General features: G+C 39.8%; 2 long non-coding RNA genes across 3 annotated transcripts in view; one reads left to right on the top strand and one right to left on the bottom strand.

Moving 5' to 3' along the window:
- Positions 1-15,112, bottom strand: part of LOC147832132 (uncharacterized) — a 194,803-nt gene that overhangs the window by 168,627 nt on the left and 11,064 nt on the right. The window lies entirely within an intron of this gene.
- On the top strand, positions 1,651-2,685 carry LOC137488618 (uncharacterized). 2 transcript variants are annotated; one of them, XR_015518198.2, is made up of 4 exons: positions 1,651-1,769; positions 1,861-1,902; positions 2,087-2,175; positions 2,558-2,685. It is a non-coding gene; the product is annotated as an uncharacterized LOC137488618 (long non-coding RNA). The 2 variants fall into 2 exon arrangements; XR_015518197.2 differs by lacking the exon at positions 1,651-1,769 and having other exon boundaries at positions 1,781-1,902.

Below are 15,112 nucleotides of genomic sequence, written 5' to 3'. Positions count from 1 at the left end.
GCGCATATCGGCCAGGTTTAGCCAGAGGTGGCGTTCCTGAACCACAAGTGTGGACATCGTCCTCCCCAGCGCACACGCGGCGGACTTAGTAGTCCGAAGAGCATAGTCGGTCGCGGTGCGCAGCTCATGTAATAAGCTTGGGTTGGACCCGCCCTCGTGCAGCTCGGCCAGCGCCTGCGCTTGGTAGCGCTGGTAGGTGGCCATCGCGTGCAAAGCAGAAGCAGCCTGGCCCGCAGCCTTATAAGCTCTGGCTCCGAGGGAGGCAGACAACCTACAGGCTTTGGACGGGAGGCGGGGCAAACCCCGCCACGTAGAGGCGCCGCGCGGACAAAGATTGACCGCGATAGCGCGCTCCACTGACGGGATCGCCTCATACCCCCTGGCAGCTCCGCCGTCAAGGGCGGTGAGGGCGGAGGCACTCGCAGCACGGGCAGAGAAAGGTGCCCTCCAGGACTGCGTGAGCCTACTGTGCACTTCCGGGAAGAAGGGGACGAGAGGCTTCGAAGGCTTCGCCTTCTGGTCCTCTACGTAGCACCCATCTAGTCGGTCCGGCCGCGGAGCTGGGGGATAAACCATCTCCAACCCCACGGCCGAAGCAGCCCGGGAAAGCACGGCTAACATGTCCGCTTCAGGATCCGATTTGACAGCGCTCACCTGCCCGGAGGGGGCGAGCGGGTCCGGATCTTTGTCGGACAGTGAAAGCCCACCCTCCGATGCCGCGGAGGACATCTGATCTCCGGTGTCAGCGAGTGTGAGAGCTACCATCTGGTTAGACGGATCACTCTCACCACCCGAAGCTTGAATGGAGCGCCGTGAGGAGCGAGAGGTCCGCGAGCCCGTGGGCGGCGGATTAGCTCCCGCTGAAACCCTCAGATCTGCCCGAGCGCCCGCTGCTTTTTTAGAACAGGAGGCAACTGGGGTGGCTCGCTCTCTTGCGAAAGTTAGCCGCGATCTTAGCTGTGCAACGGTCATGGCATCGCAATGACGACATGAACCGCCCGCGAGCACCGCATTAACATGCTGGACCCCCAAACATGCAATGCAGTGATCGTGTCCATCATCCGGAGACAGGAAACCCCCGCATCCAGAAACGCACAGTCGGAGCGCCATCCTGAAAAGGACGTGCTGCACGACTGTGTTGCTCTTTTAGGAAAGTTGCAACTATACGCACCGCTCTGGAGGACCGGACCCAAAGAACCGCAGGCAAGGGAGTAACCCAGCTCGACCGTCTGCCACCGCGAAGACCCAATCTGGACCGGGAGACACACTCGTTCGCTCTGAAGTGCTGATCAGCAAGAGGAACCCTCATCGACTCACTCAGAAAGGATCTGAAGCGAAAAGGATGGCGTCTGCTGGCTTCAGGTGTGCTTATATGCTGAGATGATTGCAGATGTCGCACACCTGCGCAAGCTTACGCTGCCAATTAATTTCATTCATTGGCCCGTTCAATACTCTCCAGATAAGCGGCTTCTGATCCGAATCCTCCCATTCATGGCACTGAAGTTCCCCAACCGAAGGGGAACCAACTTTACCTCTATGCATTATGCTAATAACCACCTTTTTGCTATTTATTGTTTGCTAATTATATTTTTATCACAACTCTTGACATTTGCTTTAACATAATTGTTACCATTATATTTTTTTCTGTTTAGATATGGCACTGGCACAGCAGCAGGTTTTGTCTGAAGAAACAAACAGCATTTCGGAGGAACATCTTGATCAGCACAGCCTTATGCTTAAAAAATAAGCTAGACCAGTAAGCAACCAAGGTAAACAAATAAAAAAAAGTTGTGTGGAGGTTGTGGATTGTAGCATGGTATTCTTATCTGTATTTTTGGCTTTTTTATGGTCTCAATATAGAATACTGGGAGCCTGCCTGTGCAAACTGGACCTCATACAACAGTAAGTACTGTACATCTATTTGTTTCTCAATATAGTAACGTTACTTTTAATACAAAATGTGTCACATGTTTAGTTGCTAGCTAAATAAAAAATCTTTGTATTAAATGTCTTTTTCCCCATTTCATGTTGCCTAAATATTTTGTAATAAATAAAATAATAAAAAATTTTGTATAAATAATTCCAGAGGATGAAACAAAATGCACAGCAACAACCAGAGTGAGCCAGAAGAAGGCAGGAGAAGTAGTGAAGAGAATGACAACCATGAACAACAATGTGTTATCCTTCTTTCACCAGCTAACTGAGAACTTGGATTAGGTGAGACACTCTCAATAGTTGTATCAGTATTCAGTCTGTTTTAGTTTATTAGGAATACATAAAACAAATAGTCTAATCTGTCCTGCAGTGAATCAACCCATCACAAATGCTACAATGTTTTTGTAAAACCTAGTTAGGGAAAAAAATAAACAGGACATTCTGGTTAGTTCTCTTTTAAACATGGTAGTGAGCAGGTTATGAGCAGGAGCCAGTTGCTCAGTACCAGCTGAAAACTAGCCCAACCTAGCTGCCATGCTTCAAAATAATTAACCAGTATATGATTTTTTTTTTAAACAAGCTTCTTCTATGCTCATGTTAGTCTGTTTCTCCTTATCCAGAGTTCTTCATAATCCTGGACTGGGCCAAATCCTGACCAGATGCTGTGGTGGTCATGGAGGAGTGAATCCTAAAAGACACACATTATCAATGAGTTTCCGCATTGATCCAATGGGCCAGCCTGACCACCCGCTGGTGAACTTTCAAGCCTCCGGTGCCTAGACTGCGGCCTTGCACAAGTTTGGCTAGAGGAGAACTGGGGCCTCATGTACGAAGACTTGCGTGGAAATCTTACTAAAACATTGCGTACGCACAATCCTGTAAATGTGCGTACGCAGAAAAAAATTCAGATGTATGAAACACTGCGTACGCCGAATCTCACGCATATTCTTTTGTACATCTGAATGAACGTGAAACTGAGCGCAACATGCACGAGCGCAAAACCCCTCCCTGCCTCCTCCCCCGTATGAATATGCTAATGACTATGCTAATGGCAAAACCCAACGAAAAAGCAAAGGCAAAAGCAAGCAAGAAGAGAAACTTTGAACAGAATGTGAATTGGTGGTGCTCCTTTCGGAGGCAGACAGGAGAAAAGCGGTGTTATTTGCAAGTTTGTTCTCCGGAATTAACAACAAAAGAAAAAAAATAGAGTGGGAGAGTTTAGCTGATCCGGTTAACACAGTTGGGTCTGAACATCGCACTGAGTGCATTAAAAAAAGAAATAGTGTGGTTTATATCTGTAAAATGTTGCAGCACTCGCAAAAGTTTCAGTGGCGCGCTCCTAAGACGCATGTCATCATGTTTAGACACGTGCATGAACTCGGCTCGAATCCAGCGTCTGATTAACTCTTTCTTGTTTTTTCCCCCGCTACAAATCAGATTTTGCCTTCTATTTATCACGAAAAAGACAAGTAGGAATCATCAATAACTTTGTGCATCATATTTTATTTGCACATTTATTGAATGGAAATGTTTCTGATTCACGCATGCAAATTCATCTTCAGATGGTGCCTTTATAGCAATGTGCGTGCAGTAGATAGCTCAGATTACATTGGGAAAACAGGCGACTGCTGCAAATTGTGCTTTAATGTTTAGCTGCTCAACTGTATGGTATGGAAATCTTATTTACCTGCTAGATCGATGAACCCGTCTCATACAGCTGCCATTGCAAGGCTCAGTCACTTTGTAAAGTGCAATTTAACACAACTGCCTCTAGGAGTCGCCAATGGAAATAAAACAGACACGCACAAAAAATGTGCGTACGCCTGCCAGAAAGCTGCCGTGAACCTGCGCACATTCCCACGTTCAGTTCATTGTTAGTAAATCCAAACGTGAGTGATTCTGAGCGTGAAACCTGGCGTACGCAAAGTTTTTGTGCGTACGCAGCGTTGATACATGAGGCCCCTGGTCTTGCCCAACTGAGCCTGGTATCTCTCAAGGGATTTTATTCAACACTTTCGTCAGTTGGTGAAGTTTCTTCCATGCCACTGTCGCCACTGGATCGCTTGGCTACGATTGGTGGATCGGTGGATTTGCTCTTCAGTGTTTGGACTTTCAGCAGTGACATTTACTGCTTCAATTCTGAAAACTGGACTGAAGCAGCTTCAATTTACAAGAACTTCTATGTTAAGCTGCTTTGACATCATTGATCTACATTGTAAAAGTGCAATAGAAATAAAGATGAATTGCATTTGAACATGTGAATTCAGACCTTGTTGAGCATTTGACACCAGAATTAGTAATATTTTAAAGTTGGGTTGTTTCTTAGTCGGCTAATAGTTACAAATATTTATTTTTCCAACAATATGCAATTCAGAAGTTTAAATTGTACATGCATGTTCTAGTGCTTTGTGTGATTTATTTATTTTTAATGTGTTGATTTTATTGCTTAATGTAATTTTCACACATTTTCCTTAAATGCTTTGAGCATTATTAATGTTTTAAAGAATGGAATATTTTGTAATTGTGTCTGGTTTAATGTCAGTAGTACTTATTACAATTGGGTTTTTTTTTCTCAACAATATGCAGGTCAGACACTTACATTAGTTTTGTACATGTATGTTAATGTGCTTTGTCATTTTCAATGTTTTTTTTCTTAAAATAAAATATTTTGAATGATTGAAATGTAATGTTTTTACACATTTTTAAGCTTGTTTTAAGCATCTCCAATGTTTTAAATAAAGAGTGTTTATTTTGTTAATATTTTGTAATTGTGTCTTTTTTAGGTCTATAGTATTAAAATGATATTAATAAAATTATATTATAAAATATTTAGGACAAAATTAAAAGGTTTACAGTAGCTAACTGTTAACTTAGGTTTTTACAGTAGTTAACCATTTTCAACCACTACGGTAACATGCTGTAAACGGATTTACAGTTGTATACTGTAAATCTAAAATACAGTAACTTACTGGCAACAGTGTTGCCAGTAAGTTACTGTAAAAACCCTTTGAAATGTCTAACAGTGTAGTTTAGACATTAGATTTAAGGATTGTTTTGTTTTGTTAATTTCTTTGATTTGGCTTACACTCGTTGTTCTTGTTTAAAGATAATAATTATAAATGTTATGATTTGTTTGTTTTTTTTTCTCCCCCATTTATTATTGTTACATGTTTCAATTCAATTATAGAGTAAAAGCTTTAAATGAGAGTAACTGAACCTTGCCTCATTATTGATCTGTCGCACACATTACACCTGTCTCACTTAAATGTTACAGCATCCCACTTTAACATTATAAAACACGTAACATTTAATTGGTGGCAGCGGTGAGATTATATTTAAATTTATCTCTTTATGGGATGAGGTGAGACGATGTGTGTTTGACGGCGGATCAATTTTGAGTTTTGAGTGAACGAAGATTAGTGATTGCGTGGAGTTTTAGAGCATAATATCAGTATGGCTGAGTTTGATTTAAACAGTTTCGTTAGTGCACCATCTGTTGAACAATTGGATACGTTTCGAAAAGATGATTTATTAAAAATTGCTGAGCATTTCCAAATTAAAATTAGTAGACAACAGTTAAAGCGTGAAATAAAAGGAGTCATTGTCCGACATTTAAAGGAGCTGGGTTTATTGGTGCTGGCTGAAAGCTCACCTGGCGCTGACTATGTGTCTGCTGACTCTGCTCACATAGGTGCGGAGGAAGCGAGCGAAACAGCTGTTGCGGAGGGCTACGAAGCTAAAGCTGTTTTGCCGCCCTTCGAACCTTTTTCACCCTCAGAGGTTGAATCGGGAGGTGATGTGCGCCTCAAAACTCGCATTGCGAGACTCCAAAAAGAAGAGCGTGAGCGAGAGAGTCATGCTGAGAGAGAGCTGCGACTTGAGATCCGCAGGCTTGAAATAGAGGCGGAGACGCAAATCAAGTTGCGAGAGCTTGAACTGAATGCAGCCAGGCATGCACCTGTTTCTCCTGGCCAACTAGCGCAGAACGCGGCTCTTTCATCTGCCGTGGCATCATCTGTCGGGACGTTTGATGTGAGTAAACATATTTCTCTTGTACCTCAATTTAGAGAGACTGAGGTTGACTCCTATTTTAATGTATTCGAACGAATTGCTTGCGCTTTGAAGTGGTCTAAGGAAGTTTGGCCTTTACTGTTGCAGTGCAGGTTAACAGGAAAAGCACAAGAGGTATGTTCTGCGTTGTCCTTAGAGGACAGCTTAAACTACGACGTTGTCAAAGCGGCAATTTTACGAGCGTATGAGCTCGTACCTGAGGCGTATAGACAGCGTTTTAGAATGCATAAGAAAAATTCTAATCAGACCTATGTTGAATTTGCGAGAGAAAAAGGTATATTGTTTGACAAGTGGTGCACAGCGAATAAAGTTTCCGATTTTCAAGCGTTACGTGAATTAATTCTCTTGGAGGAGTTCAAGAATTGTATTCCGGAGCGTGTTGTAATTTATCTTAATGAACAGAAGGTAACTTCTCTGGCTCAAGCCTCCGTTTCTGCTGACGAATTCGCATTAACCCACAAAAATGTTTTTCTGTCAGCTCGTACTGAGAAAAATTCTGTTCCATCTGTTGAAAAAGATCAGTCTCGTTTGAAAAATAAAAATGCACAAATTCGAGAGGTAAGGGAGTGTTTTTATTGCCACAAAAACAGGCACATTATATCTGAATGTTTATTGTTGAAACGTAAGCAGCAAAACGCCGGCACTAAGAGTGTTGCGTTTGTAAAGCCGGTTAGTGTGGAAAGTCGCGAGACTTGTGATGTCGCTTATCAACCTTTCCTTTTAGAGGGATTGATATCTAATGATGACAAGCCTGAGAATCAAATAAGGGTAAAAAAGCTTCGTGACACTGGAGCAGGTTATTCTTTTATTACGGCTGATGTGTTGTCATCTTTGGAAAACACTTTCTGTGGTAGTTATGTGCTAGTTCGAGGGATTGAAATGAGCACAATCAAAGTCCCTGTTCATCAGATTTATTTAAAATCTGATTTGTTTACTGGCTTGGTTAAAGTTGGGGTACGTGAAAATCTACCTGTGAGAGGGGTTGATTTTATTCTTGGGAATGACATAGCTGGTGGGAGAGTTATGCCATTGCTTGAGGTTTGTGATAAACCTGACTTTTCTGTGTCCACTGATGAGCTGTCAGAGTTATCTGACGTTTTTCCCGTTTGCGCCATTACGCGCGTGCAGACTCGCAAATTTGATGATGCAGATGATTTGATCTCGACATTTATGGCTCCTACTATGTTGAATGATGAGTTGATTGATCCTGGTAAATCCGACGAAAAATCTAAAACGCCAAATGTTGAGAAAATAAAATTGCACGTGACTCGAGACAATCTGATTGCTGCTCAGAAAGATGATTTCTCTCTGCATAAATATTTTTCTTCTGTTGTTCCAGCAGATGCGGCGCATGAAAGAAAAATCGCTTTCTATTTAGAGAACGGAGTGCTGATGCGTAGATGGTGCCCTGATGCATCTGAAGCTGACTGGTATGGCGCAAGTCAAATTGTCGTTCCTACATGTTACCGGCAAACTGTTCTTTCTCTTGCTCATGACCATGATTTTTCCGGACACCTAGGTATTAAGAAAACTTATCACCGGATTTTAAAGCACTTTTTTTGGCCTCGACTTAAGACTGACGTGACAAAGCACTGTAAAACCTGTAAGGCGTGTCAATTTTCAGGCAAACCAAACCAGATTATTCCAAAAGCTCCATTGAGACCTATTCCGGCTTTAGGTGAGCCATTTGAGCATGTTCTGATTGACTGTGTGGGTCCTTTGCCTAAAACAAAAGCTGGCAATCAATATTTACTGACTGTCATGTGTGCAGCAACACGTTTGCCTGAAGCGTTTCCGTTAAGGAAAATAACTGCTTCTGTAGTGATTAAATCACTAGTAAAGTTCTTTTCTTTATTTGGACTGCCCAAAGTTGTGCAGTCTGATAGAGGAACGAATTTTATGTCTAATCTATTCGAACAAGTGTTGAAAACTTTAAATATTTCCCACAGAACTTCAAGTGCATACCATCCAGAAAGTCAGGGAGCCTTGGAACGATTTCATCAGACTTTAAAATCAATGCTCAGAAAATATTGCTTTGAAACTGGTAAAGATTGGGATGAGGGGACACCTCTAGTTTTATTTGCTGTGAGAGAAGCCGTGCAGGAAAGTTTAGGATATAGCCCGGCAGATCTGGTGTATGCTCATTCAATTCGGGGCCCGATTAAGATGCTGAAAGAGGATATGTTATCTCAGGAGACTAGTGAAAAAACGAATGTGCTTGATTACGTAAGTAGATTTCGCGATCGTCTTCACAATGCTTGCTCTGCTGCAAAAGAAGCCTTTGATTCACTTTGATCGGAAAACTGTTGTGCGCGATTTTAAAGAAGGCGATAAAGTGCTGGTTTTATTGCCTGTTGTTGGCTCTTCACTATCTTCACGTTTTTCGGGACCGTATGAGGTAATTAAAAAATTGAGTTGCACAGATTAATGTAATTGGTACTCCGGATCGCCGCAAGAAAACTCGCATGTGTCATGTAAACATGCTGAAAACTTATCATGTTCGAGAGACATCTAATAATGAGGCGAAATTAGACCAGCCGCTCTCTGATGCACCTGTCACTTCGCTGGTCTGTGATGTAATGTCTGATCACGAAGATGATGGCGTGAAAGTTAGACACACGTACGAACAATGTGCACGTTTTAAAAACTCCGAAATCCTGGCTGATTTAGATTCTTCTCTGTTTCACCTATCTGATGCTCAGAGATGTGACATTAAAGCGCTTATAGAGGCATTTCCCTTACTTTTTCGTGACGTTCCTTCTTGCACTACAGTATTGCAACACGATATTGATGTGGGTAATTCAGCCCCTGTGAAACAACATCCGTACAGAGTTAATGCCGTGAAACGTTCTGTGATGCAAACCGAAGTAAAATACTTGCGTGAGAATGGTTTAGCCAAACCAAGCTGCAGTCCGTGGAGTTCTCCATGTCTACTTGTGACTAAAAGTGACGGATCGGCGCGATTTTGTACAGACTATCGTAAGGTGAATGCTCTGACTGTACCTGATTGTTTTCCGTTACCACGCATGGAAGATTGCGTAGATGCACTTGGAACTGCTAAATTTGTCAGTAAGTTGGATTTACTCAAAGGTTTCTGGCAAATACCGTTATCTGATCGCGCATCGGACATCTCTGCTTTTGTAACCCCTGATGACTTCATGCAGTACTGCGTCATGGCATTCGGAATGCGTAACGCACCGTCAACATTCCAACGACTCATCAACACTGTACTTATGGGAGTGCGTAATTGTAATGCGTATTTAGATGATCTTGTGATCTATTCCACTGACTGGTCGGAACACGTTTCAACGCTTCGTGAATTATTTATGCGTCTTGAGAAAGCATCGCTAACTTTGAATCTTGCCAAGTGCGATTTCGGGAAAGCCACAATAACATATTTGGGTAAAGAAGTGGGGCAAGGACAAGTGAAGCCTATTGGAGTGAAAGTGAGTGCTATCTCTGAGTTTCCAGTACCTACCACACGCAAGGAGTTGCGTAGATTTTTGGGAATGTCTGGTTATTACCGGAACTTCTGTAAAAATTTTTCCACTGTCGTTTCTCCTCTAACTTCCCTCCTTAGCCCTTCACGTGTGTTCCAGTGGTCTGATGAATGCCAGGCAGCTTTGAAAGCGTCAAATCTTTACTATGCAGTGATCCTGTGTTGGCAGCACCAGTTTATGAGAAGGCTTTTACGCTGGAGGTGGACGCAAGCTCCCTGGGAGCGGGCGCGGTACTTATTCAGGAAGATACGCACGGTATAGAGCATCCAATTTGTTTTTTTTTCACGCAAGTTTAATAAAGCACAGTTAAATTATTCCACAATCGAAAAAGAAACGTTAGCGTTACTACTGGCATTGCAGTACTTTGATGTCTATTTGAGTTCTAGTAATCTGCCCATAACTGTCTTCACAGATCATAACCCTGTGGTATTTCTGTCCCGTATGCACAATCAGAACCAACGGCTCATGCGCTGGTCTCTGATCGTTCAAGGTTACAACTTAATGATAAAACATAAAAAAGGATCAGAAAATGTACTGGCCGATGCATTATCTAGAGTGTGAAGAAAAAGTGGTTGAAAGTAAAATTTGTTAAAACTATATTGTTTTGGAATTTCATCCATTTATAGTTTTATCTTAAGCAGGGGAGTGTTATGATTTATGTTTTTTTTCACCCTCCTCTCCGTTTGTTCAACCCTAGGTTTCTTATTGGTTTATTATTCTGTCCATCATCATTATGACGCTCTCCGGTTCCACCAATCCCAGGACGAGCCACAAGTATTTAAAGCCCTGTCAGTCCAGTGTGTGGTGTGCGCCCTGCCTCGGCGTACCCTTTGTGCTCCACGCAATTTGTTTGTGCAAATGCTTCGTCTATTTTGTATCTCTCGGTTACTGTGATAATTCGAGTTGCTTGTTGAACTTTGTTGGCTTTAAGTAACATATGATGATGGTTGTGTGATTCTAAACTAAGATTTAGCGGACTCATCAGTTTTGTTTTGTTTTAGTTTAGATTGATGTTTTGTTAGATTAGTTTGAGTGTTTTGCCACCCGTGTATTTTTGAGTTTTGTAGTTTGTTTAGTTTAGTTCGGGCGTCATACACACTGAAGATCTCGGTTTTTATTTGTGTTTCTTTTTGACGCCTAGTTTAGACATTAGATTTAAGGATTGTTTTGTTAATTTCTTTGATTTGGCTTACACTCGTTGTTCTTGTTTAAAGATAATAATTATAAATGTTATGATTTGTTTGTTTTTTTTCTCCCCCATTTATTATTGTTACATGTTTCAATTCAATTATAGAGTAAAAGCTTTAAATGAGAGTAACTGAACCTTGCCTCATTATTGATCTGTCGCACACATTACACCTGTCTCACTTAAATGTTACAGCATCCCACTTTAACATCATAAAACACGTAACAAACACGAAGAAGGCTAAGGTAAGATGCTCTGGTTTTTTATAATGAGTTAGGCTTCATCTGATTGGTGGATCATACATTAGTTAATGTGCGATTGGCTGTACTCAATCGTAAGCACGAGCTCCTCTTAAAATTAGATAATAAATAAACTTCACTTTGTGATTCATGATTTTATAATTTATTATTAAAACATTTGAATTGCGGTATAGAATCTTAATCCTTCTTTAAACATCCTTTCACCTTTAAAAAAGTGATTTTTATTATTATGTTTAATAGTTTAAAGTAATATTTTGTCTGAGTTGGTGTTGTTGTATATTACCATATAAAAACCTTGTAATAAACTGCAAGTACATGTTCTATTATTTTACATACCTATTTATCTATATATTCTTTCTTATCCATTATATTATTTCAAACTACTAAAATGCCAATAAAAGTCATTTTGTTAAACTCTAGAGTTGCCTCTTCAACATTAAAAATCGACAGAAGCAAACCAATGCAATCTCATAATGCAATTCACCACCGTAAATAAACAGAAAACACTTGTAAATTGCAAAATATGGAAACTGTTAATTAAAAGAATTTTTTTTTTTTTTTTTTTGTGTACTCACATCTCCTTTTTTAATCTATGATTATATTAAAGTCATCTGTTGCTTGGTGTTTCATTACTGACTGTGCCATAACCGCAAAATAGAAAACCGTCAATAAGCTCTTTTAGTGTGCACACAAATTTCCTGGACACGAATGTGCACCTTGATACACACAGACTCTCTAGTGGTGGTGACAGAGCCCTGTTAAAAATCCATAACACACTAATTTGAAAATGTGGCGGGAGGACTTAAATGAGATTTTGAAAAGTGTGTGGGGTGATTACATTGACACAGTTGGGATTACATTGAATGTATTACCTCTGTCAAAATAGATGGATTAGATTGATCAAAATGGACAATAAAAGCATTATTGTGTCTTATGTCACTATTACTGACTGATGCCCACTTAGTAAATCATTAATTATGACACGTTTTCAGAATGAGCTTGGGTTAGAAAAAAAACAAATTAGGTTTTTAAAAAAAAAAAAAAATGTGTGTAAGGATGTTTTGTTAATTATAACATATGTTTTATGATGAAATATAAACAAAAATTCTCCAATACTTTTTAAATGGTTCTGTGTGCTTAAAAACCACACAGAGCACCGAATCCTCCCTGGGTTTTCCTAAATAGCATCATATCTAAATGAAAACTGATTGTGTGTTATAAATAATTGCTTTCGAGCAGCTGTTGTTTTTTTTTTTTTTTGTTTTTTTTACAGCTGTTATGCTCGTAGCATTGATGTTCATGGGACTTGTTTTCTTTTGCTTGACAAATCCCAGCGCTGGCAACTTAATGAAATACTTCTCATGATCCATAAAGCTTGTTCTTGATTGATTCCAGTCATTTCCATTCAGTGTAACTTCACAGTGTAAGATTTATTTTTATAAAACACTAAATCATAGCATCAGGGTCCAGCAGGGTAATTAGTTTTCCTGTCCAGCACACAGAGTCTGTTCTTTGGGTCAGACAACTGTGTTGAAGTGGCGTTTCATGTGTCGTCTGGTTTTAGGTCTGGTTCTCAAACATCGCTAGGTGGCTGTTTGTACAATTGTTTGCATTGCATTGAAAATATGCATGGTTTGATTAAAAAGTAAAAACATGATAATGATAATCAAATAAATAAAAAGACCAAACAAAATTATGCATAAGTGTTCACAACACTGTAATGATACATCAATCAACTATTTGGAACTATTTGGCTAATAACCCTAACCTGCCTAACCCTAATCTTATTTGTTTTATTTCAGCTAGAATAAAAGTAGTTTTGAATTTTTTATGAACCATCTTAGGGACAAAATTATTAGCCCCTTTAAGCTATATTTCTTTCTAGATAATCTACAGAACAAACTACTTTTATACTTATAATTTGCCTAATTTTCCTAACTTGCCTAGTTAACTTAATTTACATATAAAAGCCTTAAATATCTAGTAAAGTATTATTTTCAGGCATCATGGTAAAGATAAATTTAACCAGTTATTAAATGAGTTATTAAAATTATTATGTTTAGAAATGTTTTGAAAAAATCTTCTCTCCGTTAAACTGAAATTGGGGAAAATTCTAATATATATATATATATATATATATATATATATATATATATATATATATATATATATATATAGGACAAGATGATATCACCTAGTATTATTAAACATTGAGCAGCAGTGAGGCGTCTGTCTGTCCATGCAGAAACTGTAAAACAGCTTCGTCAGACTGAGACTGTTGTGCCACACAGACGAGACTACAAGCAACGCTGCTTCTAGAAAGAGTAATGACAGATTCACAGTGGAGCGGAAGAACAGAAGACACAACAGAAGAGTTTAGTCATCAGCCAGAAAGAGAGAGAGAGAGAGAGAGAGAGAGAGAGAAAGAGCAATGTCTTCCATCACGTCCAGCTCCTCCAGCAGAATGAGAGTCTCAGGGGAAAGAGCTCTTCCCAAATGATCATCTGAGCCAGAAACTGAGCTGCTTTTCTTTTGATTTGGCCAAAGTCCAGCTGAACTGTTTATTTAATCAGTAAGACCATCAGATTAAAAGAAAAAAAAAAAAGAAAAAAATTAAAACCTGACAGCCTTTGCTAGAAGTCTTATAATGGGCGGTGGCTGGAATCCATGTATCAACAGTGAATTTGTTTACATGGACTCCAACAATCTAATTTCAATAAGATTAAAACAATACTCTGATTTAGAGTCTACCATGTAAATTGCAATTTTTGATAACCTTAATCTGATTAAAGCCATAATTCCGACTAAACAGAAATTGAATTAAGGAGTATTCAAATTTTAGCCGCATTACTGCAGACCAGTATAGATGTGTAAACACCTTAATCAAACTATTACCATTTTGGAGTACTAAACACTACATTTTCAACAGGACACACACACAACTGTTCTCAGGTGTTTGAAGAAAAATAAATGGGAACGGTTTCAAGCAAGAGAGCACATTCGTGGTTTGAGTGATAAACAATGACTATGCTAAGAATTGTGGAAGAAATAACCAATAAGTGCCTTGACCTTGAAGACACTTCATTATGGGTACATAAATGACAATGACAGAGTGAATGAAATGGCAAAGGTGGCCTGTTCCTTGAGAATTTGCTTCCGCCATTTTCTGTTTGGATGCAAAGTGTGAGAAATGAACTGCGGTTGAACTTGTTGCAAAATGAAAAACGAAATGCCCCAAATCACATATGCTGCCATGATGATGATGACGAACTGTTGTTGTGTCAAATGCCAGAGTAAACTAGCATTGAATGGTTGACGTTGCAAAATTAATCAAACTATGTACTTTTGTAATGTGATAGGACACTTTATTAGGAGAACGGCCAGTCAAGCAACAGTCAACACAGGGGCAAACAGATGTAAACAGGAAATTTGTCGTAGTTGTGGTCAGTAAACAGGGGAATAGTCTAAATGCAGGCAGCAGACAGGAATAAACAACACAACAAAGCAAGGGTCTAACACAATAATCACAAACAGATAAAGTAGGCTCAGCAGTGATGCATGTGTGTGCTGTTTAAATAGTGCTTGTAATTAGTCCGTAATGATTCTCCAGCTGTGTTTGTGTGTTTAATCAATGGAACATGGAACAGGTGCGTGTAAGTGGTGCATGACTGGATATGTGGTTCTTTAGTGTGGTGTGTGTGTGTGTAGTTCTCCAGTGATCCACACAACACAGGCTCATTCTGAAAACATACACCTTTAAACATTTCTGGAGACAGCGAAAAACTTCCTAGGAGGTAGGACTGTTTGACTAACTGAATGACTGACTGACCAACCAATCGACTAATCCACCCTCCTCCTTCCCTAAACCAAATCAATTTTATTGATTTTCCCGCCCACCCACTTTCCTAAACCCAACAAACAATTTTCAAAAGCAATCCAGAAAAAGAAAAGCCCTTGTCTGATTTTTTTTACCACATTTTCAGATTTTACGACATTCTCACCCTGTTATTTTCTTGTTTATTTTATTTATTGATTGGCTTGTGTTTTTGGTCTTACCTGATTTCTGGAAACATTTTTAACTGAATTCGAACCCTGTTATTTTGGTCAACTTCTCTCTTCGTCTCTAGTCCACCGACGTACATGGCAAGCTAACGGGACAA

This window comes from Danio rerio, chromosome 20 (assembly GCF_052040795.2).
Source record: "Danio rerio strain M-AB ecotype USA chromosome 20, GRCz13ab, whole genome shotgun sequence".
In the NCBI taxonomy this organism is placed as follows: Eukaryota; Metazoa; Chordata; class Actinopteri; order Cypriniformes; family Danionidae; genus Danio; species Danio rerio.
This window is presented reverse-complemented; position numbering and strand designations above follow the sequence as displayed.